Source organism: Nematostella vectensis, chromosome 4, assembly GCF_932526225.1.
Source record: "Nematostella vectensis chromosome 4, jaNemVect1.1, whole genome shotgun sequence".
NCBI classification, from domain to species: domain Eukaryota; kingdom Metazoa; phylum Cnidaria; class Anthozoa; order Actiniaria; family Edwardsiidae; genus Nematostella; species Nematostella vectensis.
Genome location: NC_064037.1, coordinates 14405458 through 14426273, shown reverse-complemented (window position 1 = coordinate 14426273; position 20816 = coordinate 14405458). Strand labels below are relative to the sequence as shown.

The 20816-nt window shown below is 39.6% G+C and overlaps 2 long non-coding RNA genes and 59 other non-coding genes across 61 annotated transcripts; 60 read left to right on the top strand and 1 right to left on the bottom strand.

The window, feature by feature from the left end:
- The first annotated feature begins 38 nt into the window (after nucleotides 1–38).
- Nucleotides 39–110, top strand: Trnae-uuc. The gene has a single exon. It is a non-coding gene; the product is annotated as a tRNA-Gly (tRNA).
- A 72-nt stretch (nucleotides 111–182) lies between these two features.
- On the top strand, nucleotides 183–254 carry Trnag-ucc. Its single transcript has one exon. It is a non-coding gene; the product is annotated as a tRNA-Gly (tRNA).
- A 216-nt stretch (nucleotides 255–470) lies between these two features.
- Trnag-ucc lies at nucleotides 471–542 on the top strand. Its single transcript has one exon. It is a non-coding gene; the product is annotated as a tRNA-Gly (tRNA).
- Nucleotides 543–614: 72 nt separating this feature from the next.
- Trnag-ucc lies at nucleotides 615–686 on the top strand. The gene has a single exon. It is a non-coding gene; the product is annotated as a tRNA-Gly (tRNA).
- Nucleotides 687–896: 210 nt separating this feature from the next.
- On the top strand, nucleotides 897–968 carry Trnag-ucc. Its single transcript has one exon. It is a non-coding gene; the product is annotated as a tRNA-Gly (tRNA).
- Nucleotides 969–1184: 216 nt separating this feature from the next.
- Trnag-ucc lies at nucleotides 1185–1256 on the top strand. The gene has a single exon. It is a non-coding gene; the product is annotated as a tRNA-Gly (tRNA).
- A 210-nt stretch (nucleotides 1257–1466) lies between these two features.
- Trnag-ucc lies at nucleotides 1467–1538 on the top strand. Its single transcript has one exon. It is a non-coding gene; the product is annotated as a tRNA-Gly (tRNA).
- A 504-nt stretch (nucleotides 1539–2042) lies between these two features.
- Trnag-ucc lies at nucleotides 2043–2114 on the top strand. The gene has a single exon. It is a non-coding gene; the product is annotated as a tRNA-Gly (tRNA).
- A 569-nt stretch (nucleotides 2115–2683) lies between these two features.
- Nucleotides 2684–3285, bottom strand: LOC125561982. Its single transcript, XR_007307686.1, has 2 exons — nucleotides 2980–3285; nucleotides 2684–2817 (listed from the first exon to the last, which is right to left on the bottom strand). It is a non-coding gene; the product is annotated as an uncharacterized LOC125561982 (long non-coding RNA).
- Nucleotides 3286–4405: 1120 nt separating this feature from the next.
- On the top strand, nucleotides 4406–5740 carry LOC125561978. Its single transcript, XR_007307683.1, has 2 exons — nucleotides 4406–5556; nucleotides 5703–5740. It is a non-coding gene; the product is annotated as an uncharacterized LOC125561978 (long non-coding RNA).
- Nucleotides 5741–6435: 695 nt separating this feature from the next.
- Nucleotides 6436–6507, top strand: Trnag-ucc. Its single transcript has one exon. It is a non-coding gene; the product is annotated as a tRNA-Gly (tRNA).
- A 72-nt stretch (nucleotides 6508–6579) lies between these two features.
- On the top strand, nucleotides 6580–6651 carry Trnag-ccc. Its single transcript has one exon. It is a non-coding gene; the product is annotated as a tRNA-Gly (tRNA).
- A 72-nt stretch (nucleotides 6652–6723) lies between these two features.
- Trnag-ucc lies at nucleotides 6724–6795 on the top strand. Its single transcript has one exon. It is a non-coding gene; the product is annotated as a tRNA-Gly (tRNA).
- Nucleotides 6796–7010: 215 nt separating this feature from the next.
- Nucleotides 7011–7082, top strand: Trnag-ucc. Its single transcript has one exon. It is a non-coding gene; the product is annotated as a tRNA-Gly (tRNA).
- A 216-nt stretch (nucleotides 7083–7298) lies between these two features.
- On the top strand, nucleotides 7299–7370 carry Trnag-ucc. The gene has a single exon. It is a non-coding gene; the product is annotated as a tRNA-Gly (tRNA).
- Nucleotides 7371–7580: 210 nt separating this feature from the next.
- Nucleotides 7581–7652, top strand: Trnag-ucc. The gene has a single exon. It is a non-coding gene; the product is annotated as a tRNA-Gly (tRNA).
- Nucleotides 7653–7724: 72 nt separating this feature from the next.
- On the top strand, nucleotides 7725–7796 carry Trnag-ucc. The gene has a single exon. It is a non-coding gene; the product is annotated as a tRNA-Gly (tRNA).
- Nucleotides 7797–8156: 360 nt separating this feature from the next.
- Nucleotides 8157–8228, top strand: Trnag-ucc. Its single transcript has one exon. It is a non-coding gene; the product is annotated as a tRNA-Gly (tRNA).
- Nucleotides 8229–8294: 66 nt separating this feature from the next.
- Trnag-ucc lies at nucleotides 8295–8366 on the top strand. The gene has a single exon. It is a non-coding gene; the product is annotated as a tRNA-Gly (tRNA).
- Nucleotides 8367–8438: 72 nt separating this feature from the next.
- On the top strand, nucleotides 8439–8510 carry Trnae-cuc. Its single transcript has one exon. It is a non-coding gene; the product is annotated as a tRNA-Glu (tRNA).
- Nucleotides 8511–8582: 72 nt separating this feature from the next.
- Trnag-ucc lies at nucleotides 8583–8654 on the top strand. Its single transcript has one exon. It is a non-coding gene; the product is annotated as a tRNA-Gly (tRNA).
- Nucleotides 8655–9445: 791 nt separating this feature from the next.
- Nucleotides 9446–9517, top strand: Trnag-ucc. Its single transcript has one exon. It is a non-coding gene; the product is annotated as a tRNA-Gly (tRNA).
- A 217-nt stretch (nucleotides 9518–9734) lies between these two features.
- On the top strand, nucleotides 9735–9806 carry Trnag-ucc. The gene has a single exon. It is a non-coding gene; the product is annotated as a tRNA-Gly (tRNA).
- A 72-nt stretch (nucleotides 9807–9878) lies between these two features.
- Nucleotides 9879–9950, top strand: Trnag-ccc. The gene has a single exon. It is a non-coding gene; the product is annotated as a tRNA-Gly (tRNA).
- Nucleotides 9951–10022: 72 nt separating this feature from the next.
- Nucleotides 10023–10094, top strand: Trnag-ucc. The gene has a single exon. It is a non-coding gene; the product is annotated as a tRNA-Gly (tRNA).
- Nucleotides 10095–10311: 217 nt separating this feature from the next.
- On the top strand, nucleotides 10312–10381 carry Trnag-ucc. Its single transcript has one exon. It is a non-coding gene; the product is annotated as a tRNA-Gly (tRNA).
- Nucleotides 10382–10885: 504 nt separating this feature from the next.
- On the top strand, nucleotides 10886–10957 carry Trnag-ucc. The gene has a single exon. It is a non-coding gene; the product is annotated as a tRNA-Gly (tRNA).
- A 361-nt stretch (nucleotides 10958–11318) lies between these two features.
- Trnav-uac lies at nucleotides 11319–11390 on the top strand. Its single transcript has one exon. It is a non-coding gene; the product is annotated as a tRNA-Val (tRNA).
- Nucleotides 11391–11606: 216 nt separating this feature from the next.
- On the top strand, nucleotides 11607–11678 carry Trnag-ucc. The gene has a single exon. It is a non-coding gene; the product is annotated as a tRNA-Glu (tRNA).
- Nucleotides 11679–11750: 72 nt separating this feature from the next.
- Nucleotides 11751–11822, top strand: Trnae-uuc. The gene has a single exon. It is a non-coding gene; the product is annotated as a tRNA-Gly (tRNA).
- A 73-nt stretch (nucleotides 11823–11895) lies between these two features.
- Trnag-ucc lies at nucleotides 11896–11967 on the top strand. The gene has a single exon. It is a non-coding gene; the product is annotated as a tRNA-Gly (tRNA).
- A 360-nt stretch (nucleotides 11968–12327) lies between these two features.
- On the top strand, nucleotides 12328–12399 carry Trnag-ucc. Its single transcript has one exon. It is a non-coding gene; the product is annotated as a tRNA-Gly (tRNA).
- Nucleotides 12400–12759: 360 nt separating this feature from the next.
- Trnae-uuc lies at nucleotides 12760–12831 on the top strand. The gene has a single exon. It is a non-coding gene; the product is annotated as a tRNA-Glu (tRNA).
- Nucleotides 12832–12904: 73 nt separating this feature from the next.
- On the top strand, nucleotides 12905–12976 carry Trnag-ucc. The gene has a single exon. It is a non-coding gene; the product is annotated as a tRNA-Gly (tRNA).
- A 72-nt stretch (nucleotides 12977–13048) lies between these two features.
- Nucleotides 13049–13120, top strand: Trnag-ucc. The gene has a single exon. It is a non-coding gene; the product is annotated as a tRNA-Glu (tRNA).
- A 216-nt stretch (nucleotides 13121–13336) lies between these two features.
- On the top strand, nucleotides 13337–13408 carry Trnag-ucc. Its single transcript has one exon. It is a non-coding gene; the product is annotated as a tRNA-Gly (tRNA).
- A 72-nt stretch (nucleotides 13409–13480) lies between these two features.
- On the top strand, nucleotides 13481–13552 carry Trnastop-uca. Its single transcript has one exon. It is a non-coding gene; the product is annotated as a tRNA-Gly (tRNA).
- Nucleotides 13553–13767: 215 nt separating this feature from the next.
- Trnag-ucc lies at nucleotides 13768–13839 on the top strand. The gene has a single exon. It is a non-coding gene; the product is annotated as a tRNA-Gly (tRNA).
- Nucleotides 13840–14055: 216 nt separating this feature from the next.
- On the top strand, nucleotides 14056–14127 carry Trnag-ucc. Its single transcript has one exon. It is a non-coding gene; the product is annotated as a tRNA-Gly (tRNA).
- A 210-nt stretch (nucleotides 14128–14337) lies between these two features.
- On the top strand, nucleotides 14338–14409 carry Trnag-ucc. The gene has a single exon. It is a non-coding gene; the product is annotated as a tRNA-Gly (tRNA).
- A 504-nt stretch (nucleotides 14410–14913) lies between these two features.
- Nucleotides 14914–14985, top strand: Trnag-ucc. Its single transcript has one exon. It is a non-coding gene; the product is annotated as a tRNA-Gly (tRNA).
- A 66-nt stretch (nucleotides 14986–15051) lies between these two features.
- On the top strand, nucleotides 15052–15123 carry Trnag-ucc. The gene has a single exon. It is a non-coding gene; the product is annotated as a tRNA-Gly (tRNA).
- A 72-nt stretch (nucleotides 15124–15195) lies between these two features.
- Trnag-ccc lies at nucleotides 15196–15267 on the top strand. Its single transcript has one exon. It is a non-coding gene; the product is annotated as a tRNA-Gly (tRNA).
- A 72-nt stretch (nucleotides 15268–15339) lies between these two features.
- Trnag-ucc lies at nucleotides 15340–15411 on the top strand. Its single transcript has one exon. It is a non-coding gene; the product is annotated as a tRNA-Gly (tRNA).
- Nucleotides 15412–16202: 791 nt separating this feature from the next.
- On the top strand, nucleotides 16203–16274 carry Trnag-ucc. The gene has a single exon. It is a non-coding gene; the product is annotated as a tRNA-Gly (tRNA).
- Nucleotides 16275–16491: 217 nt separating this feature from the next.
- On the top strand, nucleotides 16492–16563 carry Trnag-ucc. The gene has a single exon. It is a non-coding gene; the product is annotated as a tRNA-Gly (tRNA).
- A 72-nt stretch (nucleotides 16564–16635) lies between these two features.
- On the top strand, nucleotides 16636–16707 carry Trnag-ccc. Its single transcript has one exon. It is a non-coding gene; the product is annotated as a tRNA-Gly (tRNA).
- Nucleotides 16708–16926: 219 nt separating this feature from the next.
- Nucleotides 16927–16996, top strand: Trnag-ucc. Its single transcript has one exon. It is a non-coding gene; the product is annotated as a tRNA-Gly (tRNA).
- Nucleotides 16997–17500: 504 nt separating this feature from the next.
- Nucleotides 17501–17572, top strand: Trnae-uuc. Its single transcript has one exon. It is a non-coding gene; the product is annotated as a tRNA-Glu (tRNA).
- A 361-nt stretch (nucleotides 17573–17933) lies between these two features.
- On the top strand, nucleotides 17934–18005 carry Trnav-uac. Its single transcript has one exon. It is a non-coding gene; the product is annotated as a tRNA-Val (tRNA).
- Nucleotides 18006–18221: 216 nt separating this feature from the next.
- Trnag-ucc lies at nucleotides 18222–18293 on the top strand. Its single transcript has one exon. It is a non-coding gene; the product is annotated as a tRNA-Gly (tRNA).
- Nucleotides 18294–18365: 72 nt separating this feature from the next.
- On the top strand, nucleotides 18366–18437 carry Trnag-ucc. Its single transcript has one exon. It is a non-coding gene; the product is annotated as a tRNA-Gly (tRNA).
- Nucleotides 18438–18510: 73 nt separating this feature from the next.
- On the top strand, nucleotides 18511–18582 carry Trnag-ucc. The gene has a single exon. It is a non-coding gene; the product is annotated as a tRNA-Gly (tRNA).
- A 360-nt stretch (nucleotides 18583–18942) lies between these two features.
- Trnag-ucc lies at nucleotides 18943–19014 on the top strand. The gene has a single exon. It is a non-coding gene; the product is annotated as a tRNA-Gly (tRNA).
- A 360-nt stretch (nucleotides 19015–19374) lies between these two features.
- Trnae-uuc lies at nucleotides 19375–19446 on the top strand. Its single transcript has one exon. It is a non-coding gene; the product is annotated as a tRNA-Glu (tRNA).
- Nucleotides 19447–19519: 73 nt separating this feature from the next.
- Trnag-ucc lies at nucleotides 19520–19591 on the top strand. The gene has a single exon. It is a non-coding gene; the product is annotated as a tRNA-Gly (tRNA).
- A 72-nt stretch (nucleotides 19592–19663) lies between these two features.
- Nucleotides 19664–19735, top strand: Trnae-uuc. Its single transcript has one exon. It is a non-coding gene; the product is annotated as a tRNA-Glu (tRNA).
- Nucleotides 19736–19951: 216 nt separating this feature from the next.
- On the top strand, nucleotides 19952–20023 carry Trnag-ucc. The gene has a single exon. It is a non-coding gene; the product is annotated as a tRNA-Gly (tRNA).
- A 66-nt stretch (nucleotides 20024–20089) lies between these two features.
- Trnag-ucc lies at nucleotides 20090–20161 on the top strand. Its single transcript has one exon. It is a non-coding gene; the product is annotated as a tRNA-Gly (tRNA).
- Nucleotides 20162–20233: 72 nt separating this feature from the next.
- On the top strand, nucleotides 20234–20305 carry Trnag-ccc. The gene has a single exon. It is a non-coding gene; the product is annotated as a tRNA-Gly (tRNA).
- A 72-nt stretch (nucleotides 20306–20377) lies between these two features.
- Nucleotides 20378–20449, top strand: Trnag-ucc. The gene has a single exon. It is a non-coding gene; the product is annotated as a tRNA-Gly (tRNA).
- Nucleotides 20450–20816: the final 367 nt, after the last annotated feature.

Sequence of the window (20816 nt, the reverse complement as noted above, 5' to 3'; positions counted from 1 at the left end):
CATTTTTAATTAAATGCAAGAGTATAGTAAGAAGTGAAGCGTTGGTGGTATAGTGGTTAGCATAGCTGCCTTCCAAGCAGTTGACCCGGGTTCGATTCCCGGCTAAAGCAATTTCATTTTTACTTTTCTGTGATTCATAGTTTTCTTTGTCAATTATATTCAAGATGATTGCAACAAGTAAAGCTTTGGTGGTATAGTGGTTAGCATAGCTGCCTTCCAAGCAGTTGACCCGGGTTCGATTCCCGGCTAAAGCAATTTCATTTTTAGTTGTCTATGATTCATAGTTTTCTTTGTCAATTATATTCAAGATGATTGCAACAAGTGAAGCGTTGGTGGTATAGTGGTTAGCATAGCTGCCTTCCAAGCAGTTGACCCGGGTTCTATTTCCGGCCAATGCAAATTCCTTTTTACTTGTGAAGCATTCATGGCTGTCATTTTCAATTAATTTCAAGATTATTGCAACCAGTGAAGCGTTGGTGGTATAGTGGTAAGCATAGCTGCCTTCCAAGCAGTTGACCCGGGTTCGATTCCCGGCCAACACATATTCCCTTTTACTTTTTATTGTGTTTTAGTTGTCATCGTCAATTTATTTCAAGATGATTGAAATAAGTGAAGCGTTGGTGGTATAGTGGTAAGCATAGCTGCCTTCCAAGCAGTTGACCCGGGTTCGATTCCCGGCCAACGCAAATGCACTTTTACTTTTTAATGAGTTTTAGTTGTCAATTAATTTCAAGATGATTGGAACAAGTGAAGCGTTGGTGGTACAGTGGTTAGCATAGCTGTCTTCCAAGCAGTTAACTCTGGTTCGAATCCCGACCAACAAAATTTAATTTTTACTTGTTAATCATTCATGGTTGTCTTTGTCAATTAATTTCAAGATTATTGCAACAAGTGAAGCGTTGGTGGTATAGTGGTTAGCATAGCTGCCTTCCAAGCAGTTGACCCGGGTTCGATTCCCGGCTAAAGCAATTGCATTTTTACTTTTCTGTGATTCATAGTTTTCTTTGTCAATTATATTCAAGATGATTGCAACAAGTAAAGCTTTGGTGGTTTAGTGGTTAGCATAGCTGCCTTCCAAGCAGTTGACCCGGGTTCGATTCCCTGCCAACACATATTCCCTTTTACTTTTTATTGTGTTTTAGTTGTCATCGTCAATTTATTTCAAGATGATTGAAATAAGTGAAGCGTTGGTGGTATAGTGGTAAGCATAGCTGCCTTCCAAGCAGTTGACCCGGGTTCGATTCCCGGCCAACGCAAATGCACTTTTACTTTTTAATGAGTTTTAGTTGTCAATTAATTTCAAGATGATTGGAACAAGTGAAGCGTTGGTGGTACAGTGGTTAGCATAGCTGTCTTCCAAGCAGTTAACACTGGTTCGAATCCCGACCAACAAAATTTAATTTGAACTTGTTAATGATTCATGGTTGTCTTTGTCAATTAATTTCAAGATTATTGCAACAAGTGAAGCGTTGGTGGTATAGTGGTTAGCATAGCTGCCTTCCAAGCAGTTGACCCGGGTTCGATTCCCGGCTAAAGCAATTTCATTTTTACTTTTCTGTGATTCATAGTTTTCTTTGTCAATTATATTCAAGATGATTGCAACAAGTAAAGCGTTGGTGGTATAGTGGTTAGCATAGCTTCCTTCCAAGCAGTTGACCCAGGTTCGATTCCCGGCTAAAGCAATTTAATTTTTACTTGTCTATTATTCATAGTTTTCTTTGTCAATTATATTCAAGATGATTGCAACAAGTGAAGCGTTGGTGGTATAGTGGTTAGCATAGCTGCCTTCCAAGCAGTTGACCTGGGTTCTATTTCCGGCCAATGCAAATTCCTTTTTACTTGTGAAGGATTCATGGCTGTCATTTTCAATTAATTTCAAGATTATTGCAACCAGTGAAGCGTTGGTGGTATAGTGGTTAGCATAGCTGCCTTCCAAGCAGTTGACCCGGGTCCGATTCCCTGCCAACACATATTCCCTTTTACTTTTTATTGTGTTTTAGTTGTCATCGTCAATTTATTTCAAGATGATTGAAATAAGTGAAGCGTTGGTGGTATAGTGGTAAGCATAGCTGCCTTCCAAGCAGTTGACCCGGGTTCGATTCCCGGCCAACGCAAATGCACTTTTGCTTTTTAAGTGCACCAGTCCCTTAGATTCAACTGAGGAGTTCCAAATAAGAAATTTCAAAATCGCTCAAAAGTGGTTTAAAGTTAGCCCCTGGTTCTCTTATCATGGTTAAAAAGTTTGAGTTACATACAATAAATATTTTTCGAGAAATTCCGAATTTACGATTTTGCCTATCAAATCGCCGATTTGGGGGCATTTTTCACCTTGCGTAAAAAATCGCAAAATATTCTTTAAATATATGCGGAATTAAAAATAGCGATACAGATCCTTAGAAAGGAGTTGATAAGGTATAAATAGAGTGGTTTCTTCACTTTTTCCGACAAAAAAAGGATATTTTATTGCTGTCTAAATATGTCAATAAAAAATGTCGACTTGAATAATAGTCTAAATTAGGGGCTTATAAAATCGATGGTACATGGATTTTCGCAGAAATTTTGCACTTTGAGCAAAGATTGGTGTTATTTCTTTCGATTCAGCAAATAAAAAATTGGGGGAATCAAATTCCCGAATTATAATGAAGCCGAACGCAACCCCATGTCAAGCTCAAATAACACGCGATTTTCTTGACAGCCGTCTTTATTAGATACACATACCTGTTTGTACAGGAGACAAATCACAAAAAATAATCTCTACCCTTGCTGTATACTAATCTCAGATGCTGTATAATTGTTTTGGTTCATCCTTGGAAGTCACTGGAATTCAATAAAGACATTACAATGAAAAATATTTGCTATTTTGTACAGATTTCATTTAAGAACGCCTTCCGGAATGGCAAACTTTGAAGGTTTGTTTGGGTTTTAAAGTTTCTTTACGCTTCCTTGAAGTAAAAGATATTCAAGCACATTAGTTCTTACCTTCTGTCAAGAGGTTTCTGGGAAAAAGGCCGATTTATGAGATTAATTTCAATGCAAATGTCAAGTACTTGAACACGAGTCTGGTTTTAAATGACAACAACAACTGATCAGCTGATCAGCGGTCTACCAGATGAGCATGCGTGAATTTCCAAAGGAAACCCGATATAAAGAATAGTTCAACTAGTCGGCTTGCAGTTTTTATTTTAGATTGTTTCTCATTTTATGTTCTTCATTCTAAAAAAACATATTAATGATGCCAAAATTATTTTAAAAATTAATATGGGATATGTATATGCGTATGCGATACTTGACATTCACTCACAGCAGGCAAGAGACCATGATGTATCATGGTCTCTTGCAGCAGGACATCACCCGAAAGTAGGAGATATCTCTTCTCAGCTGGCTCGCCTGTTGTGAAAGCGTAATTCTAGATAGGAAACACCAATCGAAGAATAAAACACAAATACCACAAGCAAACATGCTTCGTTGACATAAGGGCATAAGCTGGAAGAATTGTCACACTCCCTCAAAGCGGCATCCTGTTACAGTAACACCTCCGTTAGCCACAAAAGGCTTTAGGGCAACACAAAGAGATCACATTAATCTGCTTCTTATAAAATCAGGCAAGCTAGAATTGTAAATCAGATGATGCTTGATATTTTTCTTGATCATGATTACCTGTGATTACGCTGTTTGCGTGGGTGGTCCTTGTGGCCCTAGTGTCGATTGCAATTCAAAGTGCGTTCTTCTGAAAGACTGTAACAAGGATATTCGTGGACACAAGAAGCTGCTTAACATATCAGACAAGTCTCTTCAAACTGAGTTTGAACTTCTTCTTGCTAGAGCTGGCAAGTGAATCATGATTTAACGACCGGAGTATTTGTTAAGCGCGCGCGTAGGTGACTCTTGAAACGCAAATGTAATCACAAGTAGCCCAGGCGATGGTTGCTTGTTCGTAGCTCGGAATCCGGCTGTTCTGAGTGGGGACGAGTAAAGCGACGACGAGTAAAATGAGTTCTCTAATAAAAATCTGACTATCCCCGAAAGAACAAAGAGGGATTTTTTATGCCTTTGCAGTATCTTCACGGGACTTTTACTTGCCGGATTTGGCTGCGTACCAGGGTTATCTAGCTTATGCTTTATAGTTTTGTCTACAAATAGCACTTCCATTGGGAACCGACCTTCGGCCGTTGTGGGGGGATGCGTTCGCAACCCCAGCATCCCCCCTCCCCCCTGGGTACGGGACTGCATTTTGCTTATTCTCTGAACATATTTTGGGGAGTCCCTATTTCAACTCAACCTCCCGTTTGGTAGACTCGACTTCTTTACCGTTGTGTGTGTGTGTGTGTGTGTGTGTGTGTGGGGGGGGGGGGGGGGGGGGGGGAGAGACGGAGATTTCTTTTTCATGACAGACTTTGCCCAAAAGTACAGACTTGCTCACAGGCTAAAACATCCCTCGCATTAAAACAATGTCAATTAGCATTATATCTTTCGTTTAGCGAAAGTATTATTTTACCCCTCAAACACGGGGAGTAGATCGTCGTCTGTATCGGAATCATAGACATGTTCATTCAATCTGTCGCAAGCTCCAACTGATTTTGTAACCCTTTTCCAGGCAGTCTTGTTGGCATTGCACAGTTGTTGGTCTTGTTATATCAAGCAAAGTAGCCAATAACAAGTTACTGTTCTCACGGCAATCTACGATTGTGTTTGTGCAGAGCGGCTTTTGTTTTTTTCTTAATACAATGCAGGGAAGTAGCCAATAGAGGTTCATTGTTCTAACGGCAATCAACAGTTTCCATTGAGTTAACTGACAGCTCAGTGTTTGGACAGAGTGATATTTGTTTTCTCTTGCTACAAAGTAGCGAAGCAGCCCATTTAAAGTCACTATTCTCACGTAGTTGCCGATTTTCCAGCTACCGATTTTTCAAACTACTTCAGTCACCTGGAGCAAGTCGGTAATTTTGCGCAAAGTCCGTAATGAAAAAGAAACTCTGTCCCACCGGCGCCCCGCAACAAGGGCACACTTGCCCTAGGGACTCCCACGCAAAATGTCAGCAAGCTGTTTTTTCTTTGGCGACAATTTTTTATTTTATGTATATGTTTGTGTATTTAAAAATAAATAAAAAAAAAAAACCGGTCCGCCGAGGTCCGGTCCGCGTAGGTCCGTGAAGGTCCGGTCTTCATTTTACAGAGACCCGCTCTTATTGATAAAATTTCAGCAGTAATCAAGCAGTGCTCATGTGCACACAACTAATATGCAGATAAACGTAAATATACAATTTTTACTCTTACGCCTAAGTTCTTTACCAAATCATCAGATGTTTTTGAAAATAGACAAACAAGACATGATATCGACTTTTTATCAAATATGGTTTTCTAATAAAGAAAGACTAAGACTCAAAACTGTCTGTTCTTATGGGGATTAGGATACCTGTGGAAAGTCACGCATTCTCATCTGGCAGACGGCTGATCAGTTGTTGTCATTTGAAACCAGACTCGTGTTCAAGTACTTGACCTTTACATTGAAATTAATCTTACAAATCGGCCTTTTCCCTAGAAACCTCTTGACAGAAGGTAAGAACTGATGTGCTTGAATATCTTTTACTTCAATGAAGCGTAAAGAAATTTTAAAACCCAAACAAATCCTTCAAAGTTTGCCATTCCGGCAGGCGTACAAAATAGCAAATATTTTTCATTGTAATGTCTTTATTGACTTGCAGTAACTTCCAAGGATGAACCAAGACTATTATACAGCATCTAAAATTAGTATACAGCACGGATAGAGTTTATTTTCGGTGATTTGTCTCCCGTACAAACAGGTATGTGTATCTAATAAAGACGGCTGTCAAGAAAATCGCGTGTTATTTGAGCTTGACATGGGGTTGCGTTCGGCTTCATTATAATTCGGGAATTTGATTCCCCCAATTTTTTATCTGCTGAATCGAAAGAAATAACACCAATCTTTGCTCAAAGTGCAAAATTTCTGCGAAAATCCATGTACCATCGGTTTTATAAGCCCCTAATTTAGACTATTATTCAAGTCGACATTTTTTATTGACATGTTTAGACAGCAATAAAATATCCTTTTTTTGTCGGAAAAAGTGAAGAAACCACTCTATTTATACCTTATCAACTCCTTTCTAAGGATCTGTATCGCTATTTTTAATTCCGCATATATTTAAAGAATATTTTGCGATTTTTTACGCAAGGTGAAAAATGCCCCCAAATCGGCGATTTGATAGGCAAAATCGTAAATTCAGTTTTTCTCGAAAAATATTTATTGTATGTAACTCAAACTTTTTTACCATGATAAGAGAGCCAGGGGCTAACTTTAAACCAATTTTGGGCGATTTTGAAATTTCGTATTTGGAACTCCTCAGTTGAATTTAAGGGACTGGTGCACTTAATGAGTTCTAGTTGTCAATTAATTTCAAGATGATTGGAACAAGTGAAGCGTTGGTGGTATAGTGGTAAGCATAGCTGCCTTCCAAGCAGTTGACCCGGGTTCGATTCCCGGCTAAAGCAATTTCATTTTTACTTGTCTATGATTCTTAGTTTTCTTTCTCAATTATATTCAAGATGATTGCAACTAGTGAAGCGTTGGTGGTATAGTGGTTAGCATAGCTGCTTCCCAAGCAGTTGACCCGGGTTCGATTCCCGGCCAACGCAAATTCCCTTTTTCTTTTCAATGACTTTTAGTTGTCATTGTCATTTAATTTCAAGATGATTGGAACAAGTGAAGCGTTGGTGGTATAGTGGTTAGCATAGCTGCCTTCCAAGCAGTTGACCCGGGTTCGATTCCCGGCCAACGCAATTTCAATTTCACTTGTCAATGAATCATGGTTGTCATTTTCAATTAAATGCAAGAGTATAGTAAGAAGTGAAGCGTTGGTGGTACAGTGGTTAGCAAACTGCCTTCCAAGCAGTTGACCCGGGTTTGATTCCCGACCAACAAAATTTAATTTTTACCTGTTAATGATTCATGGTTGTCTTTGTCAATTAATTTCAAGATTATTGCAACCAAAGAAGCGTTGGTGGTATATTGGTTAGCATAGCTGCCTTCCAAGCAGTTGACCCGGGTTCGATTCCCGGCTAAAGCAATTTCATTTTTACTTTTCTGTGATTCATAGTTTTCTTTGTCAATTATATTCAAGATGATTGCAACAAGTAAAGCTTTGGTGGTATAGTGGTTAGCATAGCTGCCTTCCAAGCAGTTGACCCGGGTTCGATTCCATGCCAACACATATTCCCTTTTACTTTTTATTGTGTTTTAGTTGTCATCGTCAATTTATTTCAAGATGATTGAAATAAGTGAAGCGTTGGTGGTATAGTGGTAAGCATAGCTGCCTTCCAAGCAGTTGACCCGGGTTCGATTCCCGGCCAACGCAAATGCACTTTTACTTTTTAATGAGTTTTAGTTGTCAATTAATTTCAAGATGATTGGAACAAGTGAAGCGTTGGTGGTACAGTGGTTAGCATAGCTGTCTTCCAAGCAGTTAACACTGGTTCGAATCCCGACCAACAAAATTTAATTTTTACTTGTTAATGATTCATGGTTGTCTTTGTCAATTAATTTCAAGATTATTGCAACAAGTGAAGCGTTGGTGGTATAGTGGTTAGCATAGCTGCCTTCCAAGCAGTTGACCCGGGTTCGATTCCCGGCTAGAGCAATTTCATTTTTACTTTTCTGTGATTCATAGTTTTCTTTGTCAATTATATTCAAGATGATTGCAACAAGTAAAGCGTTGGTGGTATAGTGGTTAGCATAGCTGACTTCCAAGCAGTTGACCCGGGTTCGATTCCCGGCTAAAGCAATTTAATTTTTACTTGTCTATGATTCATAGTTTTCTTTGTCAATTATATTCAAGATGATTGCAACAAGTGAAGCGTTGGTGGTATAGTGGTTAGCATAGCTGCCTTCCAAGCAGTTGACCCGGGTTCTATTTCCGGCCAATGCAAATTCCTTTTTACTTGTGAAGGATTCATGGCTGTCATTTTCAATTAATTTCAAGATTATTGCAACCAGTGAAGCGTTGGTGGTATAGTGGTTAGCATAGCTGCCTTCCAAGCAGTTGACCCGGGTCCGATTCCCCGCCAACACATATTCCCTTTTACTTTTTATTGTGTTTTAGTTGTCATCGTCAATTTATTTCAAGATGATTGAAATAAGTGAAGCGTTGGTGGTATAGTGGTAAGCATAGCTGCCTTCCAAGCAGTTGACCCGGGTTCGATTCCCGGCCAACGCAAATGCACTTTTGCTTTTTAATGAGTTTTAGTTGTCAATTAATTTCAAGATGATTGGAACAAGTGAAGCGTTGGTGGTATAGTGGTAAGCATAGCTGCCTTCCAAGCAGTTGACCCGGGTTCGATTCCCGGCTAAAGCAATTTCATTTTTACTTGTCTATGATTCTTAGTTTTCTTTCTCAATTATATTCAAGATTATTGCAACTAGTGAAGCGTTGGTGGTATAGTGGTTAGCATAGCTGCTTCTCAAGCAGTTGACCCGGGTTCGATTCCCGGCCAACGCAAATTCCCTTTTTCTTTTCAATGACTTTTAGTTGTCATTGTCATTTAATTTCAAGATGATTGGAACAAGTGAAGCGCTGGTGGTATAGTGGTTAGCATAGCTGCCTTCCAAGCAGTTGACCCGGGTTCGAATCCCGGCCAACGCAATTTCAATTTCACTTGTCAATGAATCATGGTTGTCATTTTCAATTAAATGCAAGAGTATAGTAAGAAGTGAAGCGTTGGTGGTACAGTGGTTAGCAAGCTGCCTTCCAAGCAGTTGACCCGGGTTTGATTCCCGACCAACAAAATTTAATTTTTACCTGATAATGATTCATGGTTGTCTTTGTCAATTAATTTCAAGATTATTGCAACCAGTGAAGCGTTGGTGGTATATTGGTTAGCATAGCTGCCTTCCAAGCATTTGACCCGGGTTCGATTCCCGGCTAAAGCAATTTCATTTTTACTTGTCTATGATTCATGGTTGTCTTTGTCAATTAACTTCAAAATTATTGGAACAAATGAAGCGTTGCTGGTATAGTGGTTAGCATACCTGCCTTCCAAGCAGTTGACCCGGGTTCGATTACCGGCCAACGCAAGTTCAATTTTACATGTCAATGAATCATGGTTGTCATTGCCAATTAAATGCAAGAGTATGGTAAGAAATGAAGCGTTGGTGGTACAGTGGTTAGCATAGCTGCCTTCCAAGTAGTTAACCCTGGTTCGAATACCGTCCAACAAAATTTAATTTTTACTTGTTAAGGATTCATGGTTGTCTTTGTCAATTAATTTCAAGATTATTGCAACCAGTGAAGCGTTGGTGGTATATTGGTTAGCATAGCTGCCTTCCAAGCAGTTGACCCGGGTTTGATTCCAGGCTAAACCAATTTCATTTTTACTTGTCTATGATTCATAGTTTTCTTTGTCAATTATATTCAAGATGATTGCAACAAGTGAAGCGTTGGTGGTATAGTGGTTAGCATAGCTGCCTTCCAAGCAGTTGACCCGGGTTCTATTCCCGGCCAACGCAAATTCCCTTTTTCTTTTCAATGAGTTTTAGTTGTCATTGTCATTTAAATTTCAAGATGATTGGAACAAGTGAAGCGTTGGTGGTATAGTGGTTAGCGTAGCTGCCTTCCAGGCAGTTGACCCGGGTTCCATTCCCGGGCAACACATATTCCCTTTTACTTTTTATTGTGTTTTAGTTGTCATCGTCAATTTATTTCAAGATGATTGAAATAAGTGAAGCGTTGGTGGTATTGTGGTAAGCATAGCTGCCTTCCAAGCAGTTGACCCGGGTTCGATTCCCGGCTAAAGCAATTTCATTTTTACTTGTCTATGATTCATAGTTTTCTTTGTCAATTATATTCAAGATTATTGCAACTAGTGAAGCGTTGGTGGTATAGTGGTTAGCATAGCTGCTTCCCAAGCAGTTGACCCGGGTTCGATTCCCGGTCAACGCAAATTCCCTTTTTCTTTTCAATGAGTTTTAGTTGTCATTGTCATTTAATTTCAAGATGATTGGAACAAGTGAAGCGTTGGTGGTATAGTGGTTAGAATAGCTGCCTTCCAAGCAGTTGACCCGGGTTCGATTCCCGGCCAACGCAATTTCAATTTCACTTGTCAATGAATCATGGTTGTCATTTTCAATTAAATGCAAGAGTATGGTAATCAGTGAACCGTTGGTGGTACAGTGATTAGCAAGCTGCCTTCCAAGCAATTGACCCGGGTTCGATTCCCCACCAACAACATTTAATTTTAACTTGTTAATGATTCATGTTTGTCTTTGTCAATTAAGTTCAAAATTATTGGAACAATTAAAGAGTTGGTGGTATAGTGGTTAGCATAGCTGCCTTCCAAGCAGTTGACCCGGGTTCGATTCCCGGCTAAAGCAATTTCATTTTTACTTGTCTATGATTCATGGTTGTCTTTGTCAATTAATTTCAAATTTATTGGAACAAATGAAGCGTTGCTGGTATAGTGGTTAGCATACCTGCCTTCCAAGCAGTTTACACGGGTTCGATTCCCGGCCAACGCAAGTTCAATTTTACATGTCAATGAATCATGGTTGTCATTGTCAATTAAATGCAAGAGTATGGTAAGAAATGAAGCGTTGGTGGTACAGTGGTTAGCATAGCTGCCTTCCAAGCAGTTAACCCTGGTTCGAATCCCGACCATCAAAATTTAATTTTTACTTGTTAAGGATTCATGGTTGTTTTTGTCAATTAATTTCAAGATTATTGCAACCAGTGAAGCGTTGGTGGTATATTGGTTAGCATAGCTGCCTTCCAAGCAGTTGACCCGGGTTTGATTCCCGGCTAAAGCAATTTCATTTTTACTTGTCTATGATTCATAGTTTTCTTTGTCAATTATATTCAAGATGATTGCAACAAGTGAAGCGTTGGTGGTATAGTGGTTAGCATAGCTGCCTTCCAAGCAGTTGACCCGGGTTCGATTCCCGGCCAACGCAAATTCCCTTTTTCTTTTCAATTAGTTTTAGTTGTCATTGTCATTTAAATTTCAAGATGATGGGAACAAGTGAAGCGTTGGTGGTATCGTGGTTAGCATAGCTGCCTTCCAGGCAGTTGACCCGGGTTCGATTCCCGGGCAACGCAATTTCATTTTTACTTGTCAATGAGTCATGGTTGTCATTGTAAATTAAATGCAAGAGTATGGTAATCAGTGAAGCGTTGGTGGTACAGTGGTTAGCATAGCTGCCTTCCAAGCAGTTGACCCTAGTTCGAATCCCCACCAACAACATTTAATTTTAACTTGTTAATGATTCATGGTTGTCGTTGTCAATTAATTTCAAAATTATTGGAACAATTGAAGCGTTGGTGGTATAGTGGTTAGCATAGCTGCCTTACAAGCAGTTGACCCGGGTTCGATTCCCGGCCAACGCAATTTCAATTTTACTTGTCATTGAATCATGGTTGTCATTGTCAATTAAATGCAAGAGTATGGTAAGAAATGAAGCGTTGGTGGTACAATGGTTAGCATAGCTGCCTTCCAAGCAGTTAACCCTGGTTCGAATCCCGACCAACAAAATTTAAATTTTACTTGTTAAGGATTCATGGTTGTCTTTGTCAATTAATTTCATGATTATTGCAACCAGTGAAGCGTTGGTGGTATATTGGTTAGCATAGCTGCCTTTCAAGCAGTTGACCCGGGTTCGATTCCCGGCTAAAGCAATTTCATTTTTACTTGTCTATGATTCAAAGTTTTCTTTGTCAATTATATTCAAGATGATTGCAACAAGTGAAGCGTTGGTGGTATAATGGTTAGCATAGCTGCCTTCCAAGCAGTTGACACGGGTTCGATTCCCGGCCAACGCAAATTCCCTTTTTCTTTTCAATGAGTTTTAGTTGTCATTGTCATTTAAATTTCAAGATGATTGGAACAAGTGAATCGTTGGTGGTATAGTGGTTAGCATAGCTGCCTTCCAAGCAGTTGACCCGGGTTCGATTCCCGGCCAACGCAATTTCATTTTTACTTGTCAATTAGTCATGGTTGTCATTGTAAATTAAATGCAAGAGTATGGTAATCAGTGAAGCGTTGGTGGTACAGTGGTTAGCATAGCTGCCTTCCAAGCAGTTGAACGTAGTTCGAATCCCCACCAACAACATTTAATTTTAACTTGTTAATGATTCATGGTTGTCTTTGTCAATTAATTTCAAGATTATTGCAACCAGTGAAGCGTTGGTGGTATATTGGGTAGCATAGCTGCCATTCAAGCAGTTTACCTGGGTTCGATTCCCGGCTAAAGCAATTTTATTTTTACTTGTCTATGATTCATAGTTTTCTTTGTCAATTATATTCAAGATTATTGGAACAAGTGAAGCGTTGGTGGTATAGTGGTTAGCATAGCTGCCTTCCAAGCAGTTGACCCGGGTTCAATTCCCGGCCAACGCAATTTCATTTTTACTTGTCAATTAGTCATGGTTGTCATTGTAAATTAAATGCAAGAGTATGGTAATCAGTGAAGCGTTGGTGGTACAGTGGTTAGCATAGCTGCCTTCCAAGCAGTTGACACTAGTTCGAATCCCCACCAACAACATTTAATTTTAACTTAGTAATGATTCATGGTTGTCTTTGTCAATTAATTTCAAGATTATTGCAACCAGTGAAGCGTTGGTGGTATATTGGGTAGCATAGCTGACATCCAAGCAGTTGACACGGGTTCGATTCCCGGCTAAAGCAATTTCATTTTTACTTGTCTATGATTCATAGTTTTCTTTGTCAATTATATTCAAGATGATTGCAACAAGGGAAGCGTTGGTGGTATAGTGGTTAGCATAGCTGCCTTTCAAGCAGTTGACCCGTGTTCGATTCCCGGCCAACGCAAATTCCCTTTTTCTTTTCAATGAGTTTTAGTTGTCATTGTCATTTAAATTTCAAGATGATTGGAACAAGTGAAGCGTTGGTGGTATAGTGGTTAGCATAGCTGCCTTCCAAGCAGTTGACCCGGGTTCAATTCCCGGCAAACGCAATTTCATTTTTACTTGTCAAGGATTCATGGCTGTCATTTTCAATTAATTTCAAGATTATTGCAACAAGTGAAGCGTTGGTGGTATAGTGGTTAACATAGCTGCCTTTCAAGCAGTTGACCCGGGTTCTATTCCCGGCCAACGCAAATTCCTTTTTACTTGTCAAGGATTCATGGCGGTCATTTTCAATTAATTTCAAGATTATTGCAACAAGTGAAGCGTTGGTGGTATACTGGTTAGCATAGCTGCCTTCCAAGCAGTTGACCCGGGTTCTATTCCCTGCCAACACATATTCCCTTTTACTTTTTAATGTGTTTTAGTTGTCATCGTAAATATATTTCAAGATTATTGAAACAAGTGAAGCGTTGGTGGTATAGTGGTAAGCATAGCTGCCTTCCAAGCAGTTGACCCGGGTTCGATTCCCGGCCAACGCAAATTCCCTTTTTCTTTTCAATGACTTTTAGTTGTCATTGTCATTTAATTTCAAGATGATTGGAACAAGTGAAGCGTTGGTGGTATAGTGGTTAGCATAGCTGCCTTCCAAGCAGTTGACCCGGGTTCGATTCCCGGCCAACGCAATTTCAATTTCACTTGTCAATGAATCATGGTTGTCATTTTCAATTAAATGCAAGAGTATAGTAAGAAGTGAAGCGTTGGTGGTACAGTGGTTAGCAAACTGCCTTCCAAGCAGTTGACCCGGGTTTGATTCCCGACCAACAAAATTTAATTTTTACCTGTTAATGATTCATGGTTGTCTTTGTCAATTAATTTCAAGATTATTGCAACCAGTGAAGCGTTGGTGGTATATTGGTTAGCATAGCTGCCTTCCAAGCAGTTGACCCGGGTTCGATTCCCGGCTAAAGCAATTTCATTTTTACTTCTCTGTGATTCATAGTTTTCTTTGTCAATTATATTCAAGATGATTGCAACAAGTAAAGCTTTGGTGGTATAGTGGTTAGCATAGCTGCCTTCCAAGCAGTTGACCCGGGTTCGATTCCATGCCAACACATATTCCCTTTTACTTTTTATTGTGTTTTAGTTGTCATCGTCAATTTATTTCAAGATGATTGAAATAAGTGAAGCGTTGGTGGTATAGTGGTAAGCATAGCTGCCTTCCAAGCAGTTGACCCGGGTTCGATTCCCGGCCAACGCAAATGCACTTTTACTTTTTAATGAGTTTTAGTTGTCAATTAATTTCAAGATGATTGGAACAAGTGAAGCGTTGGTGGTACAGTGGTTAGAATAGCTGTCTTCCAAGCAGTTAACACTGGTTCGAATCCCGACCAACAAAATTTAATTTTTACTTGTTAATGATTCATGGTTGTCTTTTTCAATTAATTTCAAGATTATTGCAACAAGTGAAGCGTTGGTGGTATAGTGGTTAGCATAGCTGCCTTCCAAGCAGTTGACCCGGGTTCGATTCCCGGCTAAAGCAATTTCATTTTTACTTTTCTGTGATTCGTAGTTTTCTTTGTCAATTATATTCAAGATGATTGCAACAAGTAAAGCGTTGGTGGTATAGTGGTTAGCATAGCTGACTTCCAAGCAGTTGACCCAGGTTCGATTCCCGGCTAAAGCAATTTAATTTTTACTTGTCTATGATTCATAGTTTTCTTTGTCAATTATATTCAAGATGATTGCAACAAGTGAAGCGTTGGTGGTATAGTGGTTAGCATAGCTGCCTTCCAAGCAGTTGACCCGGGTTCTATTTCCGGCCAATGCAAATTCCTTTTTACTTGTGAAGGTTTCATGGCTGTCATTTTCAATTAATTTCAAGATTATTGCAACCAGTGAAGCGTTGGTGGTATAGTGGTTAGCATAGCTGCCTTCCAAGCAGCTGACCCGGGTCCGATTCCCCGCCAACACATATTCCCTTTTACTTTTTATTGTGTTTTAGTTGTCATCGTCAATTTATTTCAAGATGATTGAAATAAGTGAAGCGTTGGTGGTATAGTGGTAAGCATAGCTGCCTTCCAAGCAGTTGACCCGGGTTCGATTCCCGGCCAACGCAAATGCACTTTTGCTTTTTAATGAGTTTTAGTTGTCAATTAATTTCAAGATGATTGGAACAAGTGAAGCGTTGGTGGTATAGTGGTAAGCATAGCTGCCTTCCAAGCAGTTGACCCGGGTTCGATTCCCGGCTAAAGCAATTTCATTTTTACTTGTCTATGATTCTTAGTTTTCTTTCTCAATTATATTCAAGATTATTGCAACTAGTGAAGCGTTGGTGGTATAGTGGTTAGCATAGCTGCTTCCCAAGCAGTTGACCCGGGTTTGATTCCCGGCCAACGCAAATTCCCTTTTTCTTTTCAATGAGTTTTAGTTGTCATTGTCATTTAATTTCAAGATGATTGGAACAAGTGAAGCGTTGGTGGTATAGTGGTTAGCATAGCTGCCTTCCAAGCAGTTGACCCGGGTTCGAATCCCGGCCAACGCAATTTCAATTTCACTTGTCAATGAATCATGGTTGTCATTTTCAATTAAATGCAAGAGTATAGTAAGAAGTGAAGCGTTGGTGGTACAGTGGTTAGCAAGCTGCCTTCCAAGCAGTTGACCCGGGTTTGATTCCCGACCAACAAAATTTAATTTTTACCTGTTAATGATTCATGGTTGTCTTTGTCAATTAATTTCAAGATTATTGCAACCAGTGAAGCGTTGGTGGTATATTGGTTAGCATAGCTGCCTTCCAAGCATTTGACCCGGGTTCGATTCCCGGCTAAAGCAATTTCATTTTTACTTGTCTATGATTCATGGTTGTCTTTGTCAATTAACTTCAAAATTATTGGAACAAATGAAGCGTTGCTGCTATAGTGGTTAGCATACCTGCCTTCCAAGCAGTTGACCCGGGTTCGATTACCGGCCAACGCAAGTTCAATTTTACATGTCAATGAATCATGGTTGTCATTGCCAATTAAATGCAAGAGTATGGTAAGAAATGAAGCGTTGGTGGTACAGTGGTTAGCATAGCTGCCTTACAAGTAGTTAACCCTGGTTCGAATACCGTCCAACAAAATTTAATTTTTACTTGTTAAGGATTCATGGTTGTCTTTGTCAATTAATTTCAAGATTATTGCAACCAGTGAAGCGTTGGTGGTATATTGGTTAGCATAGCTGCCTTCCAAGCAGTTGACCCGGGTTTGATTCCCGGCTAAAGCAATTTCATTTTTACTTGTCTATGATTCATAGTTTTCTTTGTCAATTATATTCGAGATGATTGCAACAAGTGAAGCGTTGGTGGTATAGTGGTTAGCATAGCTGCCTTCCAAGCAGTTGACCCGGGTTTTATTCCCGGCCAACGCAAATTCCCTTTTTCTTTTCAATGAGTTTTAGTTGTCATTGTCATTTAAATTTCAAGATGATTGGAACAAGTGAAGCGTTGGTGGTATAGTGGTTAGCGTAGCTGCCTTCCAGGCAGTTGACCCGGGTTCCATTCCCGGGCAACACATATTCCCTTTTACTTTTTATTGTGTTTTAGTTGTCATCGTCAATTTATTTCAAGATGATTGAAATAAGTGAAGCGTTGGTGGTATAGTGGTAAGCATAGCTGCCTTCCAAGCAGTTGACCCGGGTTCGATTCCCGGCTAAAGCAATTTAATTTTTACTTGTCTATTATTCATAGTTTTCTTTGTCAATTATATTCAAGATTATTGCAACTAGTGAAGCGTTGGTGGTATAGTGGTTAGCATAGCTGCTTCCCAAGCAGTTGACCCGGGTTCGATTCCCGGTCAACGCAAATTCCCTTTTTCTTTTCAATGAGTTTTAGTTGTCATTGTCATTTAAATTTCAAGATGATTGGAACAAGTGAATCGTTGGTGGTATAGTGGTTAGCATAGCTGCCTTCCAAGCAGTTGACCCGGGTTCGATTCCCCACCAACAACATTTAATTTTAACTTGTTAATGATTCATGTTTGTCTTTGTCAATTAAGTTCAAAATTATTGGAACAATTAAAGAGTTGGTGGTATAGTGGTTAGCATAGCTGCCTTCCAAGCAGTTGACCCGGGTTCGATTCCCGGCTAAAGCAATTTCATTTTTACTTGTCTATGATTCATGGTTGTCTTTGTCAATTAATTTCAAATTTATTGGAACAAATGAAGCGTTGCTGGTATAGTGGTTAGCATACCTGCCTTCCAAGCAGTTTACACGGGTTCGATTCCCGGCCAACGCAAGTTCAATTTTACATGTCAATGAATCATGGTTGTCATTGTCAATTAAATGCAAGAGTATGGTAAGAAATGAAGCGTTGGTGGTACAGTGGTTAGCATAGCTGCCTTCCAAGCAGTTAACCCTGGTTCGAATCCCGACCATCAAAATTTAATTTTTACTTGTTAAGGATTCATGGTTGTTTTTATCAATTAATTTCAAGATTATTGCAACCAGGGAAGCGTTGGTGGTATATTGGTTAGCATAGCTGCCTTCCAAGCAGTTGACCCGGGTTTGATTCCCGGCTAAAGCAATTTCATTTTTACTTGTCTATGATTCATAGTTTTCTTTGTCAATTATATTCAAGATGATTGCAACAAGTGAAGCGTTGGTGGTATAGTGGTTAGCATAGCTGCCTTTCAAGCAGTTGACCCGGGTTCGATTCCCGGCCAACGCAAATTCCCTTTTTCTTTTCAATGAGTTTTAGTTGTCATTGTCATTTAAATTTCAAGATGATGGGAACAAGTGAAGCGTTGGTGGTATCGTGGTTAGCATAGCTGCCTTCCAGGCAGTTGACCCGGGTTCGATTCCCGGGCAACGCAATTTCATTTTTACTTGTCAATGAGTCATGGTTGTCATTGTAAATTAAATGCAAGAGTATGGTAATCAGTGAAGCGTTGGTGGTACAGTGGTTAGCATAGCTGCCTTCCAAGCAGTTGACCCTAGTTCGAATCCCCACCAACAACATTTAATTTTAACTTGTTAATGATTCATGGTTGTCGTTGTCAATTAATTTCAAAATTATTGGAACAATTGAAGCGTTGGTGGTATAGTGGTTAGCATAGCTGCCTTACAAGCAGTTGACCCGGGTTCGATTCCCGGCCAACGCAATTTCAATTTTACTTGTCATTGAATCATGGTTGTCATTGTCAATTAAATGCAAGAGTATGGTAAGAAATGAAGCGTTGGTGGTACAATGGTTAGCATAGCTGCCTTCCAAGCAGTTAACCCTGGTTCGAATCCCGACCAACAAAATTTAAATTTCACTTGTTAAGGATTCATGGTTGTCTTTGTCAATTAATTTCATGATTATTGCAACCAGTGAAGCGTTGGTGGTATATTGGTTAGCATAGCTGCCTTCCAAGCAGTTGACCCGGGTTCGATTCCCGGCTAAAGCAATTTCATTTTTACTTGTCTATGATTCAAAGTTTTCTTTGTCAATTATATTCAAGATGATTGCAACAAGTGAAGCGTTGGTGGTATAGTGGTTAGCATAGCTGCCTTCCAAGCAGTTGACACGGGTTCGATTCCCGGCCAACGCAAATTCCCTTTTTCTTTTCAATGAGTTTTAGTTGTCATTGTCATTTAAATTTCAAGATGATTGGAACAAGTGAATCGTTGGTGGTATAGTGGTTAGCATAGCTGCCTTCCAAGCAGTTGACCCGGGTTCGATTCCCGGCCAACGCAATTTCATTTTTACTTGTCAATTAGTCATGGTTGTCATTGTAAATTAAATGCAAGAGTATGGTAATCAGTGAAGCGTTGGTGGTACAGTGGTTAGCATAGCTGCCTTCCAAGCAGTTGAACGTAGTTCGAATCCCCACCAACAACATTTAATTTTAACTTGTTAATGATTCATGGTTGTCTTTGTCAATTAATTTCAAGATTATTGCAACCAGTGAAGCGTTGGTGGTATATTGGGTAGCATAGCTGCCATCCAAGCAGTTTACCTGGGTTCGACTCCCGGCTAAAGCAATTTTATTTTTACTTGTCTATGATTCATAGTTTTCTTTGTCAATTATATTCAAGATGATTGGAACAAGTGAAGCGTTGGTGGTATAGTGGTTAGCATAGCTGCCTTCCAAGCAGTTGACCCGGGTTCAATTCCCGGCCAACGCAATTTCATTTTTACTTGTCAATTAGTCATGGTTGTCATTGTAAATTAAATGCAAGAGTATGGTAATCAGTGAAGCGTTGGTGGTACAGTGGTTAGCATAGCTGCCTTCCAAGCAGTTGACACTAGTTCGAATCCCCACCAACAACATTTAATTTTAACTTGTTAATGATTCATGGTTGTCTTTGTCAATTAATTTCAAGATTATTGCAACCAGTGAAGCGTTGGTGGTATATTGGGTAGCATAGCTGACATCCAAGCAGTTGACACGGGTTCGATTCCCGGCTAAAGCAATTTCATTTTTACTTGTCTATGATTCATAGTTTTCTTTGTCGATTATATTCAAGATGATTGCAACAAGGGAAGCGTTGGTGGTATAGTGGTTAGCATAGCTGCCTTTCAAGCAGTTGACCCGTGTTCGATTCCCGGCCAACGCAAATTCCCTTTTTCTTTTCAATGAGTTTTAGTTGTCATTGTCATTTGAATTTCAAGATGATTGGAACAAGTGAAGCGTTGGTGGTATAGTGGTTAGCATAGCTGCCTTCCAAGCAGTTGACCCGGGTTCAATTCCCGGCAAACGCAATTTCATTTTTACTTGTCAAGGATTCATGGCTGTCATTTTCAATTAATTTCAAGATTATTGCAACAAGTGAAGCGTTGGTGGTATAGTGGTTAACATAGCTGCCTTTCAAGCAGTTGACCCGGGTTCTATTCCCGGCCAACGCAAATTCCTTTTTACTTGTCAAGGATTCATGGCTGTCATTTTCAATTAATTTCAAGATTATTGCAACAAGTGAAGCGTTGGTGGTATACTGGTTAGCATAGCTGCCTTCCAAGCAGTTGACCCGGGTTCTATTCCCTGCCAACACATATTCCCTTTTACTTTTTAATGTGTTTTAGTTGTCATCGTAAATATATTTCAAGATTATTGAAACAAGTGAAGCGTTGGTGGTATAGTGGTAAGCATAGCTGCCTTCCAAGCAGTTGACCCGGGTTCGATTCCCGGCCAACGCAAATGCCCTTTTACTTTTTAATGAGTTTTAGTTGTCAATTAATTTCAAGATGATTGGAACAAGTGAAGCGTTGGTGGTATAGTGGTAAGCATAGCTGCCTTCCAAGCAGTTGACCCGGGTTCGATTCCCGGCTAAAGCAATTTCATTTTTACTTGTCTATGATTCTTAGTTTTCTTTGTCAATTATATTCAAGATTATTGCAACTAGTGAAGCGTTGGTGGTATAGTAGTTAGCATAGCTGCTTCCCAAGCAGTTGACCCGGGTTCGATTCCCGGCCAACGCAAATTCTCTTTTTCTTTTCAATGAGTTTTAGTTGTCATTGTTATTTAATTTCAAGGTGATTGAAACAAATGAAGCGTTGGTGGTATAGTGGTTAGCATAGCTGCCTTCCAAGCAGTTGACCCGGGTTCGATTCCCGGCCAACGCAATTTCAATTTCACTTGTCAATGAATCATGGTTGTCATTTTCAATTAAATGCAAGAGTATGGTAATCAGTGAAGCGTTGGTGGTACAGTGATTAGCAAGCTGCCTTCCAAGCAGTTGACCCGGGTTCGATTCCCCACCAACAACATTTAATTTTAACTTGCTAATGATTCATGTTTGTCTTTGTCAATTAAGTTCAAAATTATTGGAACAATTGAAGAGTTGGTGGTATAGTGGTTAGCATAGCTGTATTCCAAGCAGTTGACCCGGGTTCGATTCCCGGCCAACGCAATTTTAATTTTACTTGTCAATGAATCATGGTTGTCATTGTCAATTAAATGCAAGAGTATGGTAAGAAATGAAGCGTTGGT